Genomic DNA, 14,641 nt, shown 5'->3' with positions numbered 1-14,641 from the left:
ACGTATTTGTATCATCTTTCTATAAAACCATATCTATTAAATTAACAATTCACTTCTAATTACTAACCACCATTTCTAACAGTTCTATAACGTTGAACAGAATGCTATCACCTGGAGCTTTTATCATTAACGCTCAATATGAAGAATCCATTTTTAATCTCACTCTGGTTTTTTGTCATTACCCAATATGGAACTGTTCTTAGAGAAAGCAGACCCCTGGGACTTCTCAGAGTCAGCGATAGAGATTCAGGACGCCCACACTGAAGAACTCTTGCCCCCCAGTTCTGTTCCCCCTCATACCTATTAGTCAGGGCTGGGTTCTGTCACCTTAGTGGCTTCATCCCTCTCTGCTTCTGGGCTCAAGAGAAAAATTGAATTCATTATTGACAGCACCTGTTCCTTGTGATGTAAGCTTAAACCAAATGAGGGGCAGTCAGAACCATCTTGCTTACACCTGTTTCAGTTTAAGACTTTGCAGTGGTACTTTTTCCCCCATTGAAAGTCAGGTTTCCCCACCCAACCTCTCTAGGGAGCTATGGTTTGACATTAGCCCATGCTTGCTCAGGTGTCCTCTCCACAGATACCAGCCAATTCCATATCTAGCCTGGCCTCTAAAGCAGAGCGTTCTCTCTTGAGTGAGATGGTGGTTTCCCCTTCTCTCTTAACTAGAGACTTAAAACAGTGTCCAGGTGCCAAAAGGTAATTTCCTGCTTAAGTCCAGGAAAAGCCAGAGTTTGCCCCAACACTTGTCACCTGTGCCCCTCAACCAACCAACTGAACAAAATGTCTATGAAAGATCTAGATGTCTCTTTACTTTGGCAATCCCTGAACTGTTAATCTGTTTGTTCACACATCCAGTCAGCTGTGCCTGTTATGGCTTCTCCGTTGATTGGGGGCCCCACTGAGCTGAGGCTGTCTATGAGGAGATACTGTGTGAAGGTCTTTACCTTCTGTTTCCCAGTGCTCCCAAGATGTCCAGCCAGGCATATTGGGGCACTTAGGGTCACACCAATCCTCCTGTGGGCACAGGGGAGGGGGCCTTCTCCACAATCCCACCCCACTTTTCTTGCAAGATGAACCTAGGCTTGGCTCCCAGGCTAGATCACTGATGGTCAACTTGGCAGTCTGCTCAGTAATGGGGTTCCCAAAAAGCGTGCCTTGACAGAGCCGATGGAAGAAAGGGCAGACAGCAGGAAGTAAACAGAGCCCACTCAGGCCAAGTCCCTATCTGCTTAAAGTTATCATCCTCTACCATTTGAACTGATTTTTGCACTAGCCATACCAGGGCTTTTTCATGAAAAGTCAAGAACTTGCTAATGCTAAAAGGTTGCAAATAGGGGAAAGTTCAGCTGGCAAATTATTTACCCTCACTTAAGCTTCTGCTTATTGAGATTTTAATGGTCATGTACCAGGTTTGTGGGATGGGGCAGGAAGACTGCAAGGGGAAAAGGGGCTCTTGGGTCAAAGTTAAATATGAATTCTAGCCACATGCTGGGGCAGCTTGGGAATAATTACTTGGTTATCTTAATCAGGATAGATAGCAGAACTGTATTCATCTACAACACCTGGGCCACTTCTCCATCAGGCTGGGCCCACCTCTGCATCAGGGAATCTTAATTCACTCTCTCTCTCTCTCTCTTTTCTTTTCTTTTTTTCTTTTTTCTCTTTTTTTTTTTTTTTTTTTTTTGAGGTGGAGTCTTGCTCTGTTGCCCAGGCTGGAATGCAGTGACGTGATCTCAGCTCACTGCAACCTCCACCTCCCGGGTTCAAGCAATTCTCCTGCCTCAGCCTCCCGAGTTGCTGGGATTACAGACGTGTGCCACCATGCCAGGCTAATTTTTGTATTTTTAGTAGAGACGGGGTTTCACCATGTTAGCCAGGCTGGGCTCGAACTCCCAACCTCAAGCAATCTGCCTGCCTCAGCGTCCCAAAGTGCTGGGATTACAGGCATGAGCCACCACACCCGGACAATTCATGGCCTCTTAAGCACTAGAGGCAACCAACAGAGCAATTGTCATCAACCCAGAATGTCCTCCAACCTCCCTTTCAATAATTAGGGTGACCACATAACATATTATCCAAATGAGAGCTCTTGAGAATGGAAAGGGCTCTTTGAATACTCATGCTGGGACTATTCAGGGGAACTGGGGCCACCTCTACCCTAATCACGCCCATGTCTCCCTAAGTCTAGACACAAGACATGACTTCAAAGATATCTTCCCCATGCAGCTGTGTCAAATTTGGTGCCTGCCCTGCCTGTGTAGGCACTGACCCAGAAGGCTGCCACAGAAACACTGACTCATGGGCCCTGTTCCTGTGTCTCGGGCTCAGGGATAAATTTGATTACAGATACCAAGCCTCTAGAAAAACAAAAGACAAAGGTGTCTTCCCTGGCCACATTCACCCTATTCCGGCCAAGCTCAGGCTTCATGTGCCCTCTGTCCAGGAACCTGTTATTTCACACTCCGGGTTATTTTGGACATGTTCTCATAGCTGTCCTTACTCCTTTGCTAGACAGACAGTGTCTTGGTTTCCGACTCTTTACAGGAATGTTGAACTCACCCGAGTTCCCTTGTCTCATCATCTTTTGTCATTCATAAACAAATAAACAATACTGGCTAAAAGTTTGGTTGTGAGTAGGATTACAAATGACTTTTCCCCCAATATAAATACTATAATTTTCTGTAATATTTTTCCAATCTGTTTCTATGTATGTACTTTTAAAAATAAAATTATATATACAAATTATCATTGCCTTCATTTTTCATGCTTTTCCTCAGATATGGAACACTCTTCATAAATCTTATTTTCAGTGACTGTATAATATTCTAGCAAGTAGACAAGCCAAAACTTAATGATGCCCCTGTCATTTACTATTTAGGTTGCTTCCAATTTCATTAAAACAAACAAACAGTTTCATGGACATAAACTGATCCTTTATTTCTTTCTTTTTCTTTTTTTTTTTTTTTTTAGATGGAGTCTCATTCTGCTACCCAAGCTGGAGTACAGTGGTGCAATCTCGGCTCACTGCAACCTCCACCTCCCAGGTTCAAGCAAGTCTCCTGTCTCAGCCTCCCGAGTAGCTAGGACTACAGGCACCTGACACCATACCTGGCTAATTTTTGTATTTTTAGTAGAGACAGAGTTTCCCCTTGTTGGTCAGGCTGGTCTTGAACTCCTGACCTCCACCCACCTTGGCCTCCCAAAGCGCTGGGATTACAGGCATGAGCCACCACACCTGGCCCCTTTATTTCCATAATAATCCTTTGGATTATTTCCCCAAGATACATTTCAAGAACTTCAATTACTGAGTCAGAGTGCATGGGATTTTATGGCTCTTGCATCCAGGTCCTCTTGATTCCTGTCAACTTGCCTGGTGCTGACTTGTGGCTCCCCAGTATTTTACTCTCCTGCCTCAGCCTCCGTTTAAGCTTGTTCTTCTTGATCTGGTGCCAGAATTCAGGCAAGTATCAGGTCCAGGGATTCCTACATGGTTTGAAGGGGTGTACACTTAGATACCCAACCAAGTTAGGCAAGTCTTGGGAAGTGAGGCAAGTATTGAGTAAGACAGAAAAGGATCCAAGCTTCGAGAAGTCGTGAAGTTCAAAACGATTGCTATCAAGCAAAACATGAGGCTTCTGCCCTCTCCAGTATAATCCTGCCAGTGGGGGCAGCTCTGGAATGCCTCCCACGGTCTTTTCCACCCAGCTGAGTCCTACTCCAACCTCAAGGTCGATCTCTTCTCTAAGCCCTCCCCACCCAGCAGGATCTAAGAGCCTCTAAAGCCCTATCTATGACATGGGTCCACAAGCACCCCATCCGTCACATCGTGCCCACCAATCTATGAAAAGTAAGAAAAATGAGGACAACATGGGGAGCTTTTTATACAGCTTAATGTATATAATTTAAAAGGCTGTCCTCTAATCTCAGTTTATGTCCTTCAAACTTTTTAGAAATTCACATGTTCTTTCATTTATTTGTAAAAATGTAAATGGCTTTGTTTAATTAGAAGTTTGTTCATTCATCACGTTTTTGAGAGCTTACTACCTGCCAGGTGCTATAATAGTCCCTGGAGACATAGCAGTGAACAAAACAGATGAAGCTTCCCCTGCTCAGCCCAGCTCAGATTCTGCAGATCAAGGCCTTGTCTCCCCAGCTGCAATGCCTATGAGCAGGACCTGGGTTTGTACATCTTTGGATCTGCACACAGTAAGTTCTTAATACACACTTGCTGAGGACAGAGTTTTATAATGATATCAACACTTCCTGGGAGGATGGTGGGAGCACTCGTGTGCACATCAGTATGCATTGATGGCATACATCCTATGGGTCTCCCATATGTATGATGTATGGCATATGTATGTATGGCATATGTATGTATGGCATATGTATGCATGCATGGAAGCATGAAGTAGGCGTTGAAGTCAGCCAGCTCTGGCACCACACTGCCTGGCTTCCAGCTCCAGCTCTGCTGCAAGACCTTCAGCAAAGTTCTTGGACCTCTTTCAGCTCACGTCCTCCCTATAATAGGGGGAAGATGGTAACAGCACTTGTCCCAGAGGTCATGAGGATTGAAGTCCTCAACACAGTGCTGGTTCCCTGGAAGCCCTCCTTAAATGTGACCTGTTGCAGCTATAACCATAGCACCAATCAGGTGCTAAATGAACCAGCTATTAGGCGACAGAGTCAACATTAAACCAGGAGAAAACTTCCACACTACAGGGAACCAATCTGAAATTGAAGATGTATTTGACTGGTTGGCCAGAAAAGTTAATAACATAAGACAGAAATTTTCATTTGTACATAAAAGAGAGGGAAAAAAACTAGACAGACTTTCTCCTCCTTCTCCAAAGATGCCAACAATAGAAATATGGCACAATGCCCCTACCAAATCCAGGTTTCTGTAATGATGGGCACGTGCCAGAACTCAACCACAAACAGCCAGGCTGAGTTGGGGGGAGCAGAATTTGGGAATAAGCACACACAGATTGGGGACTTTCCTGAAGTATGGACATTCCACAGACAGATCATTTCCGGTACCACAGAGAGCTTCGGAATTTAAGAAGTCTAAGAGAGGGTGCAGTAGGGTGGGAAACAGAGCATGGGCCACAGCCAGCAGAAGGACAAAGGCCCAAGTTTGTAGAGGCTGCTGTTAGCACTGAGATTTAAGTGGAATGCTGTGCAGATTTAATATCAGTGGCGCAGATAAAATAATGTCAGCAGATTGGGTAATTAAAGCTTCTTGGCTCACTTCCTCACTCTCTCACTTTCTGGAAGGATGTTCAGAGGGAAAAGAGATGGGTGCAATAAACCAAGAATTCCTCAGGTTATGAGGATATTTTTAGTTTCTCCTGACATCTAGGATAGCAGAGACATTATTTCAGGATCAGATCTTGACTATGCCCTTTACACTGGGCTAAGCATCACTCTTTAAAACCCTTTGATGAAAATGAGATTCTTTTAAAGATGTCCACAGACTAATTAAGACTACTTCTGGGGAGTCTTTAGCCCCCAGCAGAGGCCGTTTCTAGGAGAATGGAACATATACTGTGAAGCCAGTTGCCACCATTCCTGTTTCTTACCATCTCCCCAAATTCCTTTCCCTACCTGCCCAGGGTTCCCCTCTGGGCCTGCATCTGGATCAGATCTGCTCAGCCCAGGCCGACAGCTATACCAGGGGAGTTGTCAGGGGGCCATAGCCAGGTCATCACAGAGCAGCACTGGCCCAACTACCTGTTCCCACTTGCTTTTTAAAGCTTGGGCTGCTTGACAAGGAAAAGAGTGAATCACAGAACTATAGAATCTTATTCTGTCCCAAACTGGCCAACAGTGGGCCTAATGTGTGCAATGAGATTTGCCAGGGTATAGCTGAGCCATGAGGCTGGTGATTACAGGCTGATAGCAGGTAAGGAACCAAAAATAGAGCAGGCCTGAGAGTGCGAGGAGCTGCAGCACTAACTCCTCCAGATCCTTAGGGTGGTCCTGGATTCTCAAGAGGTAAGACACCCTCCTCACACATGCAGAAACCATCTCTGCGCATGTCCAACAGACCTGAGGCCTGAGGCTCCAAGAAGGGAAGGGGGCATGGCAGGGGAAGGAGTTCAGGTCACTGTTAGCAGGGTCAGCTCTCTTAGGAAAGGTCTAGAGAACCTCATTAGGGCCATCCTCTTCCATTGCCCAGCTCCTACAGGGGCTTATTGTGGGGACCTTGACAGAGCCCAGACAGCACATCTCTGAAAGGTAACTACTGAGTTACCACCCTCACAGGTAGTCCATTCCCATATGATGTCAGGGGGCACTGTATTATTCAAGAAATGGTTTTTGCTGAGCCATGATATGCCTCCCCCTAAATGGACCCAATTCTGCCTCCTGTAGTCACACAGAGTGAACTCTCCTCTTCTATAAGACATGCCTGCAAATGTTTGAAGACAGGCATCACTTATCCTTTACCGTTCTGCAGATTAAACACGCTCAGTCCCACTTCAACTATTTCTACTTGGCAGTTTTCAAATACATCCACTTCCTCTGGGCACACATTAGTTTGACTATGACCCTCTTGCTATGACTCTGAGGAATGAAGAAAGAACACAACCACAGGGCGCCTGTAATCCCAGCACTTTGGGAGGCCAAGGCAAGTCGACCACTTGAGCCCAGGAGGTCGAGACAAGCCTGGGCAACACGGCAAACCCCAACTCTACAAAAAACACAAAAATTAACTGGGTATGGTGGTGCATGCCTGTGGTCCCAGCCACCCAGGGGGCTGAGGAAGGAGGATTGCTTGAGTCCAGAAGGCAGAGGTTGTAGTGAGCAGTGATGGCACCTCCGCACTCCAGCCTGAGCGAAAGAGCCAGACCCTCTCTCAAAAACAAAAACAAAAACAAAACCCCACAACTCACAACCACACAGTGGTTAAACGTGCAGATTTGAATCTCAGTTCTGTCACCCCCTGTGCCTCAATTTCCTCAGCAGCACCTGATAATCTTAGTTGTGGTGAATTAAATCAATCAGTTCATGGAGAGCTCTTAGAACTGTGCTTGGCACCTGATAAGCATCTAATTAAGTTTTAGCTACTTCTTAGCACAATGCTTAGCATATAAGAAGTACATAATACATACACAAGTCCTCCACCTAGATATTCCAGTTCCCTGACTCACCAGCTTCCTTACCGATAAAACAACAACAGTACCACCACTGGGCAAGGCTGCTTTGGAACTTTGATGAGGCAAGAAATGAGAAGTCTCCTGGTCAGTGCTTGGTGCATAACAAGGATGCAATAAACATTAGCTTCCTCTCCCTTTTTATTGATGCAACAGTTGGGAGACCATTCTTCATGTCTCTCACAGTTTTGCACATCTTGCAAGCAGAGGCACTGACTGCCTTTGTTCCCAACAATCTTTTCAAGAAGATTTGCATAGCAAACAGTGTTCAAAGAGAGTTTCTCTCAGGATGGAGCAAAGTGCAGGCACACTTACTCTTCATTACAGAACTCTCAAGTTCCCTAGGCTCAGGAATTCTCTCCACTGTGTGTGCAGGTATCACCTGGCCCTCTTGGTGTCAACCTGTGGGGGTTGGAGCTCAAAGAACCAAACACGAAAATGATGATGTTCTGATTACTGTTGTGAATCATAAAGTCCCTTATCTCTACCCCATGAGTCTCATCTTCTGCCAGCATGTATGAAACTATGGCAGGTTAACTCCTTAACTTGAACGTATGTGAAATCTAAGACCCTTCACAGCTATTAGCAAAAGCCTATAGAAAAGATAGTGGCAAAATAAACTCCTTTCCCATAGTCTTTATCTTAAAATGTCATCTACTCCTTCACATCCTATCAACGTTTAGCTGACTTTTTAAAATTTTTAAGTAAAGAATGTTTCCTTATTTATTTTCTTATTATTCCTGTTGATTTTCATCTTCCGGATTCTAATTCAAATTTCTGTTCATTTGAGATATTTCTAAGGCTCCTTTTTTTTTTTCTTTTTGCAGGGGGCATTCTTTTGAATTTGAAGACTCCTCTTTTTAAGTTCCTTTGTCTGAGATGCACAGACCATCATCTCTCCTTACATCCCATTCATTCCTCCCACCAAAACAGGTGCACCACCCTCCTTCTAAATCTAGTCTCCTAACTGTAGCATCAGACACCAGGTCTGTACTGAATAAAACTTATGGAGAGCTTACAACTTCATTCAATTTGTTGGCAAGAGAACTGAAAGTTCTACCATCATCCTAGGGTGCTCTTCTCCTCTCCCTTCATCCTTCACTGAGAGCACAGAGCAGGGCTCTCATGCTAACAACCCTGCCTGTAAAAGGTGGGGATGCATGACCTGAGGGGGTGACTCAGGCAAAGGCCAGCAGGACACCAGCTGTTGTAGTTGGGCAGAACAGTTAAGAACAGAAATCTGAGAAATCTGGCCTAGAACAGCTGACTAGCCCACATCAAGCCAGGTGAGAACATGGTTGTATGAATGGGAGCAGGGAAGTACAGATACTGCCAGACTCACCTCAGGCACTAAGAAAAGGAGGGAACACAGTTAAGGATGAGGTTATAGAAATGCCTAATACAATTTCTACTCACCTCAGGCAGCTAAGTGGAAAGCTGGTAGACACAGAAGTGGTCATGGCTCCACATCTTTTTCAGATACCCTAAATTAATGGGACATGGTCTTCACTCCTGCCTCCTACCACTACTTCCACTGCCACTCATTTTTAGATCGAGGATTTGTGTGCATGATGAAGTCTAGCTTGCAGATACCCACTGACTATTCAGCTAAGCTACCAGTGACTGATTTCCTTCCTTCCTTCCTTCCTTCCTTCCTTCCTTCCTTCCTTCCTTCTTTCCTCTCTCTCTCTCTCTCTTTTATTCTTTTCTTTCTGACGAAGTCTCACTCTGTTGCCCAGGCTGGAGTGCAGTAGTGCGATCTCGGCTCACTGCAACCTCTGCCTCCCGGGTTCAGGTAATTCTCCTGTCTCAGTTCCCCGAGTAGCTGGGATTACAAGTGTGTGCCACCACACCTGGCTATTCTTTTTTTTTGTATATTTAGTAGGGACAGGATTGCACCATGTTAACCAGGCTGGTGTTGAACTCCCAACCTCAAGTGATCCACCCACCTCGGCCTCCCAAAGTGCTGGGATTACAGGCATGAGCCACCATGCCCGGCTGAGCTACCAGTGATTTTCAAAGTTTTCTCTCTTGCTTTCTATAATTACCCTCCCTCCCCACTACAAAACTGGTATATCTAAGTCTCAGCAACTGGTATGAAATTATAACTTATGATTCTTTTAAAAATAAATAAAAAATTCAAAAGCCAACAAAACTCTTGAACCATCATGCTTTGCTATTATTCATCTTTTTTAATGTATTTTGGGTTTTATTTTTAGATTTTACTGTCTAAAGATCTCTTACAATATTTTTTAAGCAGGGCAGGGTATCCCAAGACCTCAACATCTGGTCATAAGTTACTTGCAGAACTGTAGCATAGTTTTCTTTCTTTTGAAAAATAATTAGTCTGTGATGGCTTTAATGGATAGCAAATGAATAAAAACAACTTTTATCTTAACGTAGTTTTAGCAGTAAGAATGAATTTTATCAGGCCCCATGATCAGGGATTATCTGGAAACATTTAGTAATAAGTTCCAAGAAAAACTCCATGGGATGAACCCTTGATCTGCAGGCCTCCCACCAGCTTAAACTTTACAGGACTAGGGGTTCACCTTCATCCCACACTCAGGGTCTCCTTTGTGTTGTAGGGGCTCAACTGCTGGTCCTGCCTCCCCCAAGATGGCTTTCCATTTCATCAGTGTTCACAAGTGCCCCAACCAGAAACTACTCTTATGCTTTCCTATGATACTATGGGTCATCTGCTTTCATTATGTTTACGTAAGAGACAGGACAAGATCCAAACCTCATCGTAATCTCCCAATTGCCAGAAAACCCAATCCTTTACCTATATAGATTAACTTCCAGTTTGTCCAACCCTGTAGGGGGTTGCTGTGGTTTGAATGTGTCCCCCAGAATTCATGTTTTGGAAACTTGACTCCCACTGCAACGGTTTTAAGAGGTGGGACCTTTAAGAGGTGATTAAGTAATGAAGGCTTTGTTCTCATTAATAGATTCATGTTATTTCAGGAATGGGTTCATTATTGTAGGAGTGGGTTTGTTATTTTAAAAAAAGTCCAACCCCCCTCTTGCTCTCTTATTCTCTCTTGTCCTTCTACCTTCCACCATGGGATGACACAGCAAGAAGGCCCTGGCAAGAAGCCAGCCCTTGAACTTGGACTTCCCAGCCTCCAGAACTATAAGAAATAAGTCTCTATTCTTTATAAATTACCTGGTTTGTGATATTCTTTTATAGCAGCATAAAATAGGCTAAGACAGGGTCTTCAGGCTATTCCACCACAGATACTGCCTCTAGTCAAAAATGGCCAGACCCTCAGGCCTGGGTACTCCCCATCAATACAGAGAAATGAAACCTGGTCAAGAGAAGAGGCCACTGCTGTCCCAAAGCACAGCCCATAGAATTACTCCCCAGACACAGGTACCATCTGGATTCTCCAGTCTTTATAAGAACCTGAACTGGTAGTTCTGAGTAAGAAACCTTCAAGGGAAGCCATGAAGGACTCCTCCATCCTTCTTCATCTGCAGCAGGGGGTTACGTGTACTTTACAGAGTATGGTAAAGAATCCCACTGCTGCATCAATCAGTGGGCAAAGAGCCCATCATGACCCATCACTGTCTCTGCTTCCTCAGGTTGAAGTCCTATGATCACATTTGTGGGGCTGACAGTTTCTGAAGTTAAGAATCTGACACATTTGTGCATCTGTCCTACTCCTTCCATCTGTCTTCTCCTCTGCCACCCAACCCTTCTACTCAGAGTTGGGACATCAGTAGCCTCTTCTGCCTAGGAAGGGACTAGTCCTGGACCTTCCTTGTCATCACTGTCCCCACACCCCCCCAATACACAACTCCAAAAGTAGCTCCTCAGGAAACGTCACTTCAGGCCTCAACCTCACACTGCAGAGCTTTTGGAGTGAGGCAGTTAAGGCACAGCTTTGAGTGGCTCTGAGTGCAAACAGAAGAAAGAAATCATCCCTGGCTTCAATGAGGTTCCAGTTTAATGGGGGAAGATGAGGTCCACAAACACATATGAAAGCAGGAAATCACCAAGAGAGCATCATTCCTTGTGTGATAATGGGTTTAAACACCTCGTGGCTGCACTAACACACTAACACAGTTAATCACCACCCCTGCTTCTTGACAAACTTTCTTCCCTTGCTTTCTGGAATGCCATACTCTCCTGTTTTTCTTCCTACTTCCTTTTCCTGGTCTCTAAATGACTGGCATGCTCACTCCTGAGGTGATCAAATCCAGTCCTGTGGTTTTATACACCATCTAGAGGCTGGTGATCTCCACACACATTTCTTATCCCACCCTCTCCACTGACCTCCAGAATTTGACATCTCACTGTCTACTTCAGATCTCAACTGGTTTATCTAACAAGACATACAGGACCTCTCCATTTCCTCCAGCCAAATGTGCTCTTCTCACAGCATTTCCCATCCAGGCAAAAGGCTCCACTGTCCACCCAAGTGCTCAGGCCCAGAATTCATCCCTCACTCCTCTCCCTCCACTTCCAATCCATAAGCAGCTCTGACTGGTTCTAACTTTAATCTTACCACTCCCCTCCACCTCCACTGCCACCAGCCATCCAAGGCACCATCGTCATGCTTTTAGACCACTGTAGCAGTCGCCTGTCTGCCTCCCTAATTCCACTCTCACTTCCCTACAGTTAGCTCCCTCACACAGTCAGATTGTGGTGCTCCCCACTCAACACCCTCCAACGGCTGCCCACTACACACAGAATAAAACCCAAACCCCTTACCATGGCCTACAAGGCCCTGTGTCACCCAGCTCTGGCTCACTGCTCCAAACTCATCTCCTATTAAGCTCTGCCCTCCCACTCTTACACTCACTGGCCTGCTTTGCTGTTCCTCCAACCACACCAAGTTCACTCCTGACTCAGGGCCTTTGCAATGGACAGTTTTCCTACCCGGAATAGTTTTCTTCCTCCAGATCTTCTCAAGACCCCCTCCTTTACTTTATTTTATTGTTTTCTGCTTACATATCATCTCCACAGAGGGGCCTTTCTTGACTACTTGACCATCCTATATAAAATACCCCTCTACCCAATCTCTTCATCCCCTTATGCTCCTTATTGTACTTTATTGTTTCTTTTTTTTCTTTGAGACGGAGTTTCACTCTTGTCCCCCAGGCTGGAGTGCAATGGTGCGATCTCAGCTAGCCGCAACCTCTGCCTCCTGGGTCCAAGTGATTCTCCTGCCTCAGCCTCCTGAGTAGCTGGGATTATAGGCCTACACCACCATGTCCAGCTAATTTTTGTATTTTGAGTAGAGACAGGGTTTCACTATGTTGGCCAGGCTGGTCTCGAACTCCTGACCTCAGGTGATCCATCCGCCTTGGCCTCCCAAAGTGCTGGGATTACAGGTGTGAGCCGCAGCATCTGGCTCTTACTGTACTTTAAAATCACTGCTGGATGTTACTGTCTTCCTGTTCCACCAGAATGAAAATTACGTGAGAGCAGGGACTTTGCCTCACTCATCATTCAAGGAGCACTTGTTAGATGAATGAAAGTCATGCCTGGTAGAATGTCAGGTCATGTTAGCCACATTGATGGGAGTTACATTCTTTTCTGGGGAAGGGGACTGAATTTTTCATAGAAACAATAACATAAGAGATGGTTACACTATTGATCAAGGTCCTAATGCCCACCTTCTAAAGAAACATGATCAAACCCCATATTTAACTACAAGTTATATATCAAGCAATATAGAGCTCTCTAAAATACATGTACTTTCATTAAAAAAGAAAAATAATAATGAAGCATATGTAAATATAATTTGATATGATATATATCATAATTCTTGTTCAAAGTTATTATATCAAAAGCAGAATTATCATCTTCATTAAAAACATGGAATTCATAAGGCTGGGTTTGTTGGCTCATGCCTGTAATCCCAGCACTTTGAGAGGCTGAGGTGGGAGGATTGCTTGAGCCCAGGAGTTTGAGGCCAGCCCTGACAACACAGCAAGACCCCATCTCTACAAATAATTCAAAAGCTGGATATGGTGGTGTGTGCCTATAGTCCCAGCTACTCAGGAGGCTGAGGCAGGAGGATTGTTTAAGCCTGAGAGGTTGAGGCTGCAGTGAGCTATAATTGTGCCATTGCACTCCAACCTGGGCAACAGAGCAACACCCTGTCTCAAAAAAAAAAAAAAGAAAAAAAAAGCCATAGAACTCAGATAAGAGACTTTCCACTGACATCTCTGAAAATACCTATGGAGGAAACTACAGGTTACTTGCCCTTTTGAAACATCTATTGAGAAATGTTGGTAGGGAGAGTGTTAGAAAGTAGCAGGGCATGGAGACACACCTGTGGTGTCCAGGAGGGCAGCATGGAGCCACCCAACCTCTGCAGCTCTATCTCCCCTGCCAAGATTGTCTGGAGTCAGGAGAGACTTCTTGTTGCAAGGAAAAGGTAAGCAGAAGATCCCCACCCGTCCCCATTGGCATTGCAAACACCTACAGTCCTTACAACAGGAGAATCCCACAGTCCTTACAAGTCCTGGGCCCAGTTTGGAGAGCCACTGGAATTCACACAGCCACATTGCTCTGAATTAGGAGCACAAGGTATGCACTTCCCATCTCTCCCATCCCTTGTGAGCCAAACTGCTGCAGCAAGGCACAATCTTGAGACCTCAGCCACCTCTGGATTGCATCCTGCTCTGGGGGCCAGTAACTACTGCACCTCCCAGCACTGGAGCTCCATTTTCCTTACACCAAGCTTACATGGGTGGCTGTATGCCACAATCCCAGTTGCATGGGCCCAAGATCAGCTGTGGCTCTGGTCCTGTACAGCAGGGAAACCAACCCCTGCCATTGCACTTCCAGCCAGAGGAACAATCTGTCAGTTCTGCCTGGGGCAAACCCACCCTTGAGCCAGCCAAATGGTTGCATGCCCTCCTCTAAATAGGAGAGGCCCCTGAGCCTTCAAGCAGTTGATATGCCCCTGCACCAGCAAAGTGGCTATGCACCCACACTCAGGACCTGAGAAACAGCTCCATAATAGCATCCCCCCTTTGCAGGCATGTCCCTGGCCTGCCTAGTGGCCCTGTACCACCCCCACCCCCAAAAAAGGGCCTAAGAAACCCACAGGACATTCCTGGCAGGTATGCCGTTATGCCAGCTGAGCAGCTTTGCACCTGTGTCCCAAACCTAAGAAACAATGCTGTGGACCACCCCCAGCAGATATTCTCCCAGGCTGGCTGAGCAGCTGTCCGTCCATGTCCCAGCCTGAGATATAGCCCTGTGGGCCACCTCTGGCAGGCATGCCACCACACCAGTTGAGCAGCCTTGCGCCTGCATCCTGGGCCTAATAAGCAGCTGCATGGGCTGCCCCTGGCAGACACATCACCAGGCTGGCTGAGCAGCTATAAGCCCATGTCCTGAGACGAAGAAAGAGCCCCATGGGTCATCCCCAGCAGACATGCCCCCCAGCCAAGCAGGCAACCATGCAGCTGTGTCACAAGCATGAGAAACAGACCTGTAGGTAGTCCCCAGCAAACAC

General features: G+C 45.7%; 1 protein-coding gene and 1 non-coding gene across 8 annotated transcripts in view; one reads left to right on the top strand and one right to left on the bottom strand.

Annotated features, from left to right (window-relative positions):
- Positions 1–14,641, bottom strand: part of MYLK (myosin light chain kinase) — a 280,320-nt gene that overhangs the window by 203,278 nt on the left and 62,401 nt on the right. The gene's annotated exons all lie outside the window — the stretch shown is intronic.
- On the top strand, positions 2,225–2,355 carry LOC112132894 (small nucleolar RNA SNORA5). The gene has a single exon (XR_002914596.2). It is a non-coding gene; the product is annotated as a small nucleolar RNA SNORA5 (small nucleolar RNA).

The sequence above is a fragment of the Pongo abelii genome, chromosome 2 (genome assembly GCF_028885655.2).
Source record: "Pongo abelii isolate AG06213 chromosome 2, NHGRI_mPonAbe1-v2.0_pri, whole genome shotgun sequence".
Lineage (NCBI taxonomy): Eukaryota > Metazoa > Chordata > Mammalia > Primates > Hominidae > Pongo > Pongo abelii.
Note: the sequence above shows the minus strand (reverse complement) of the source record. Positions and strands in the feature narration are given on the sequence as shown.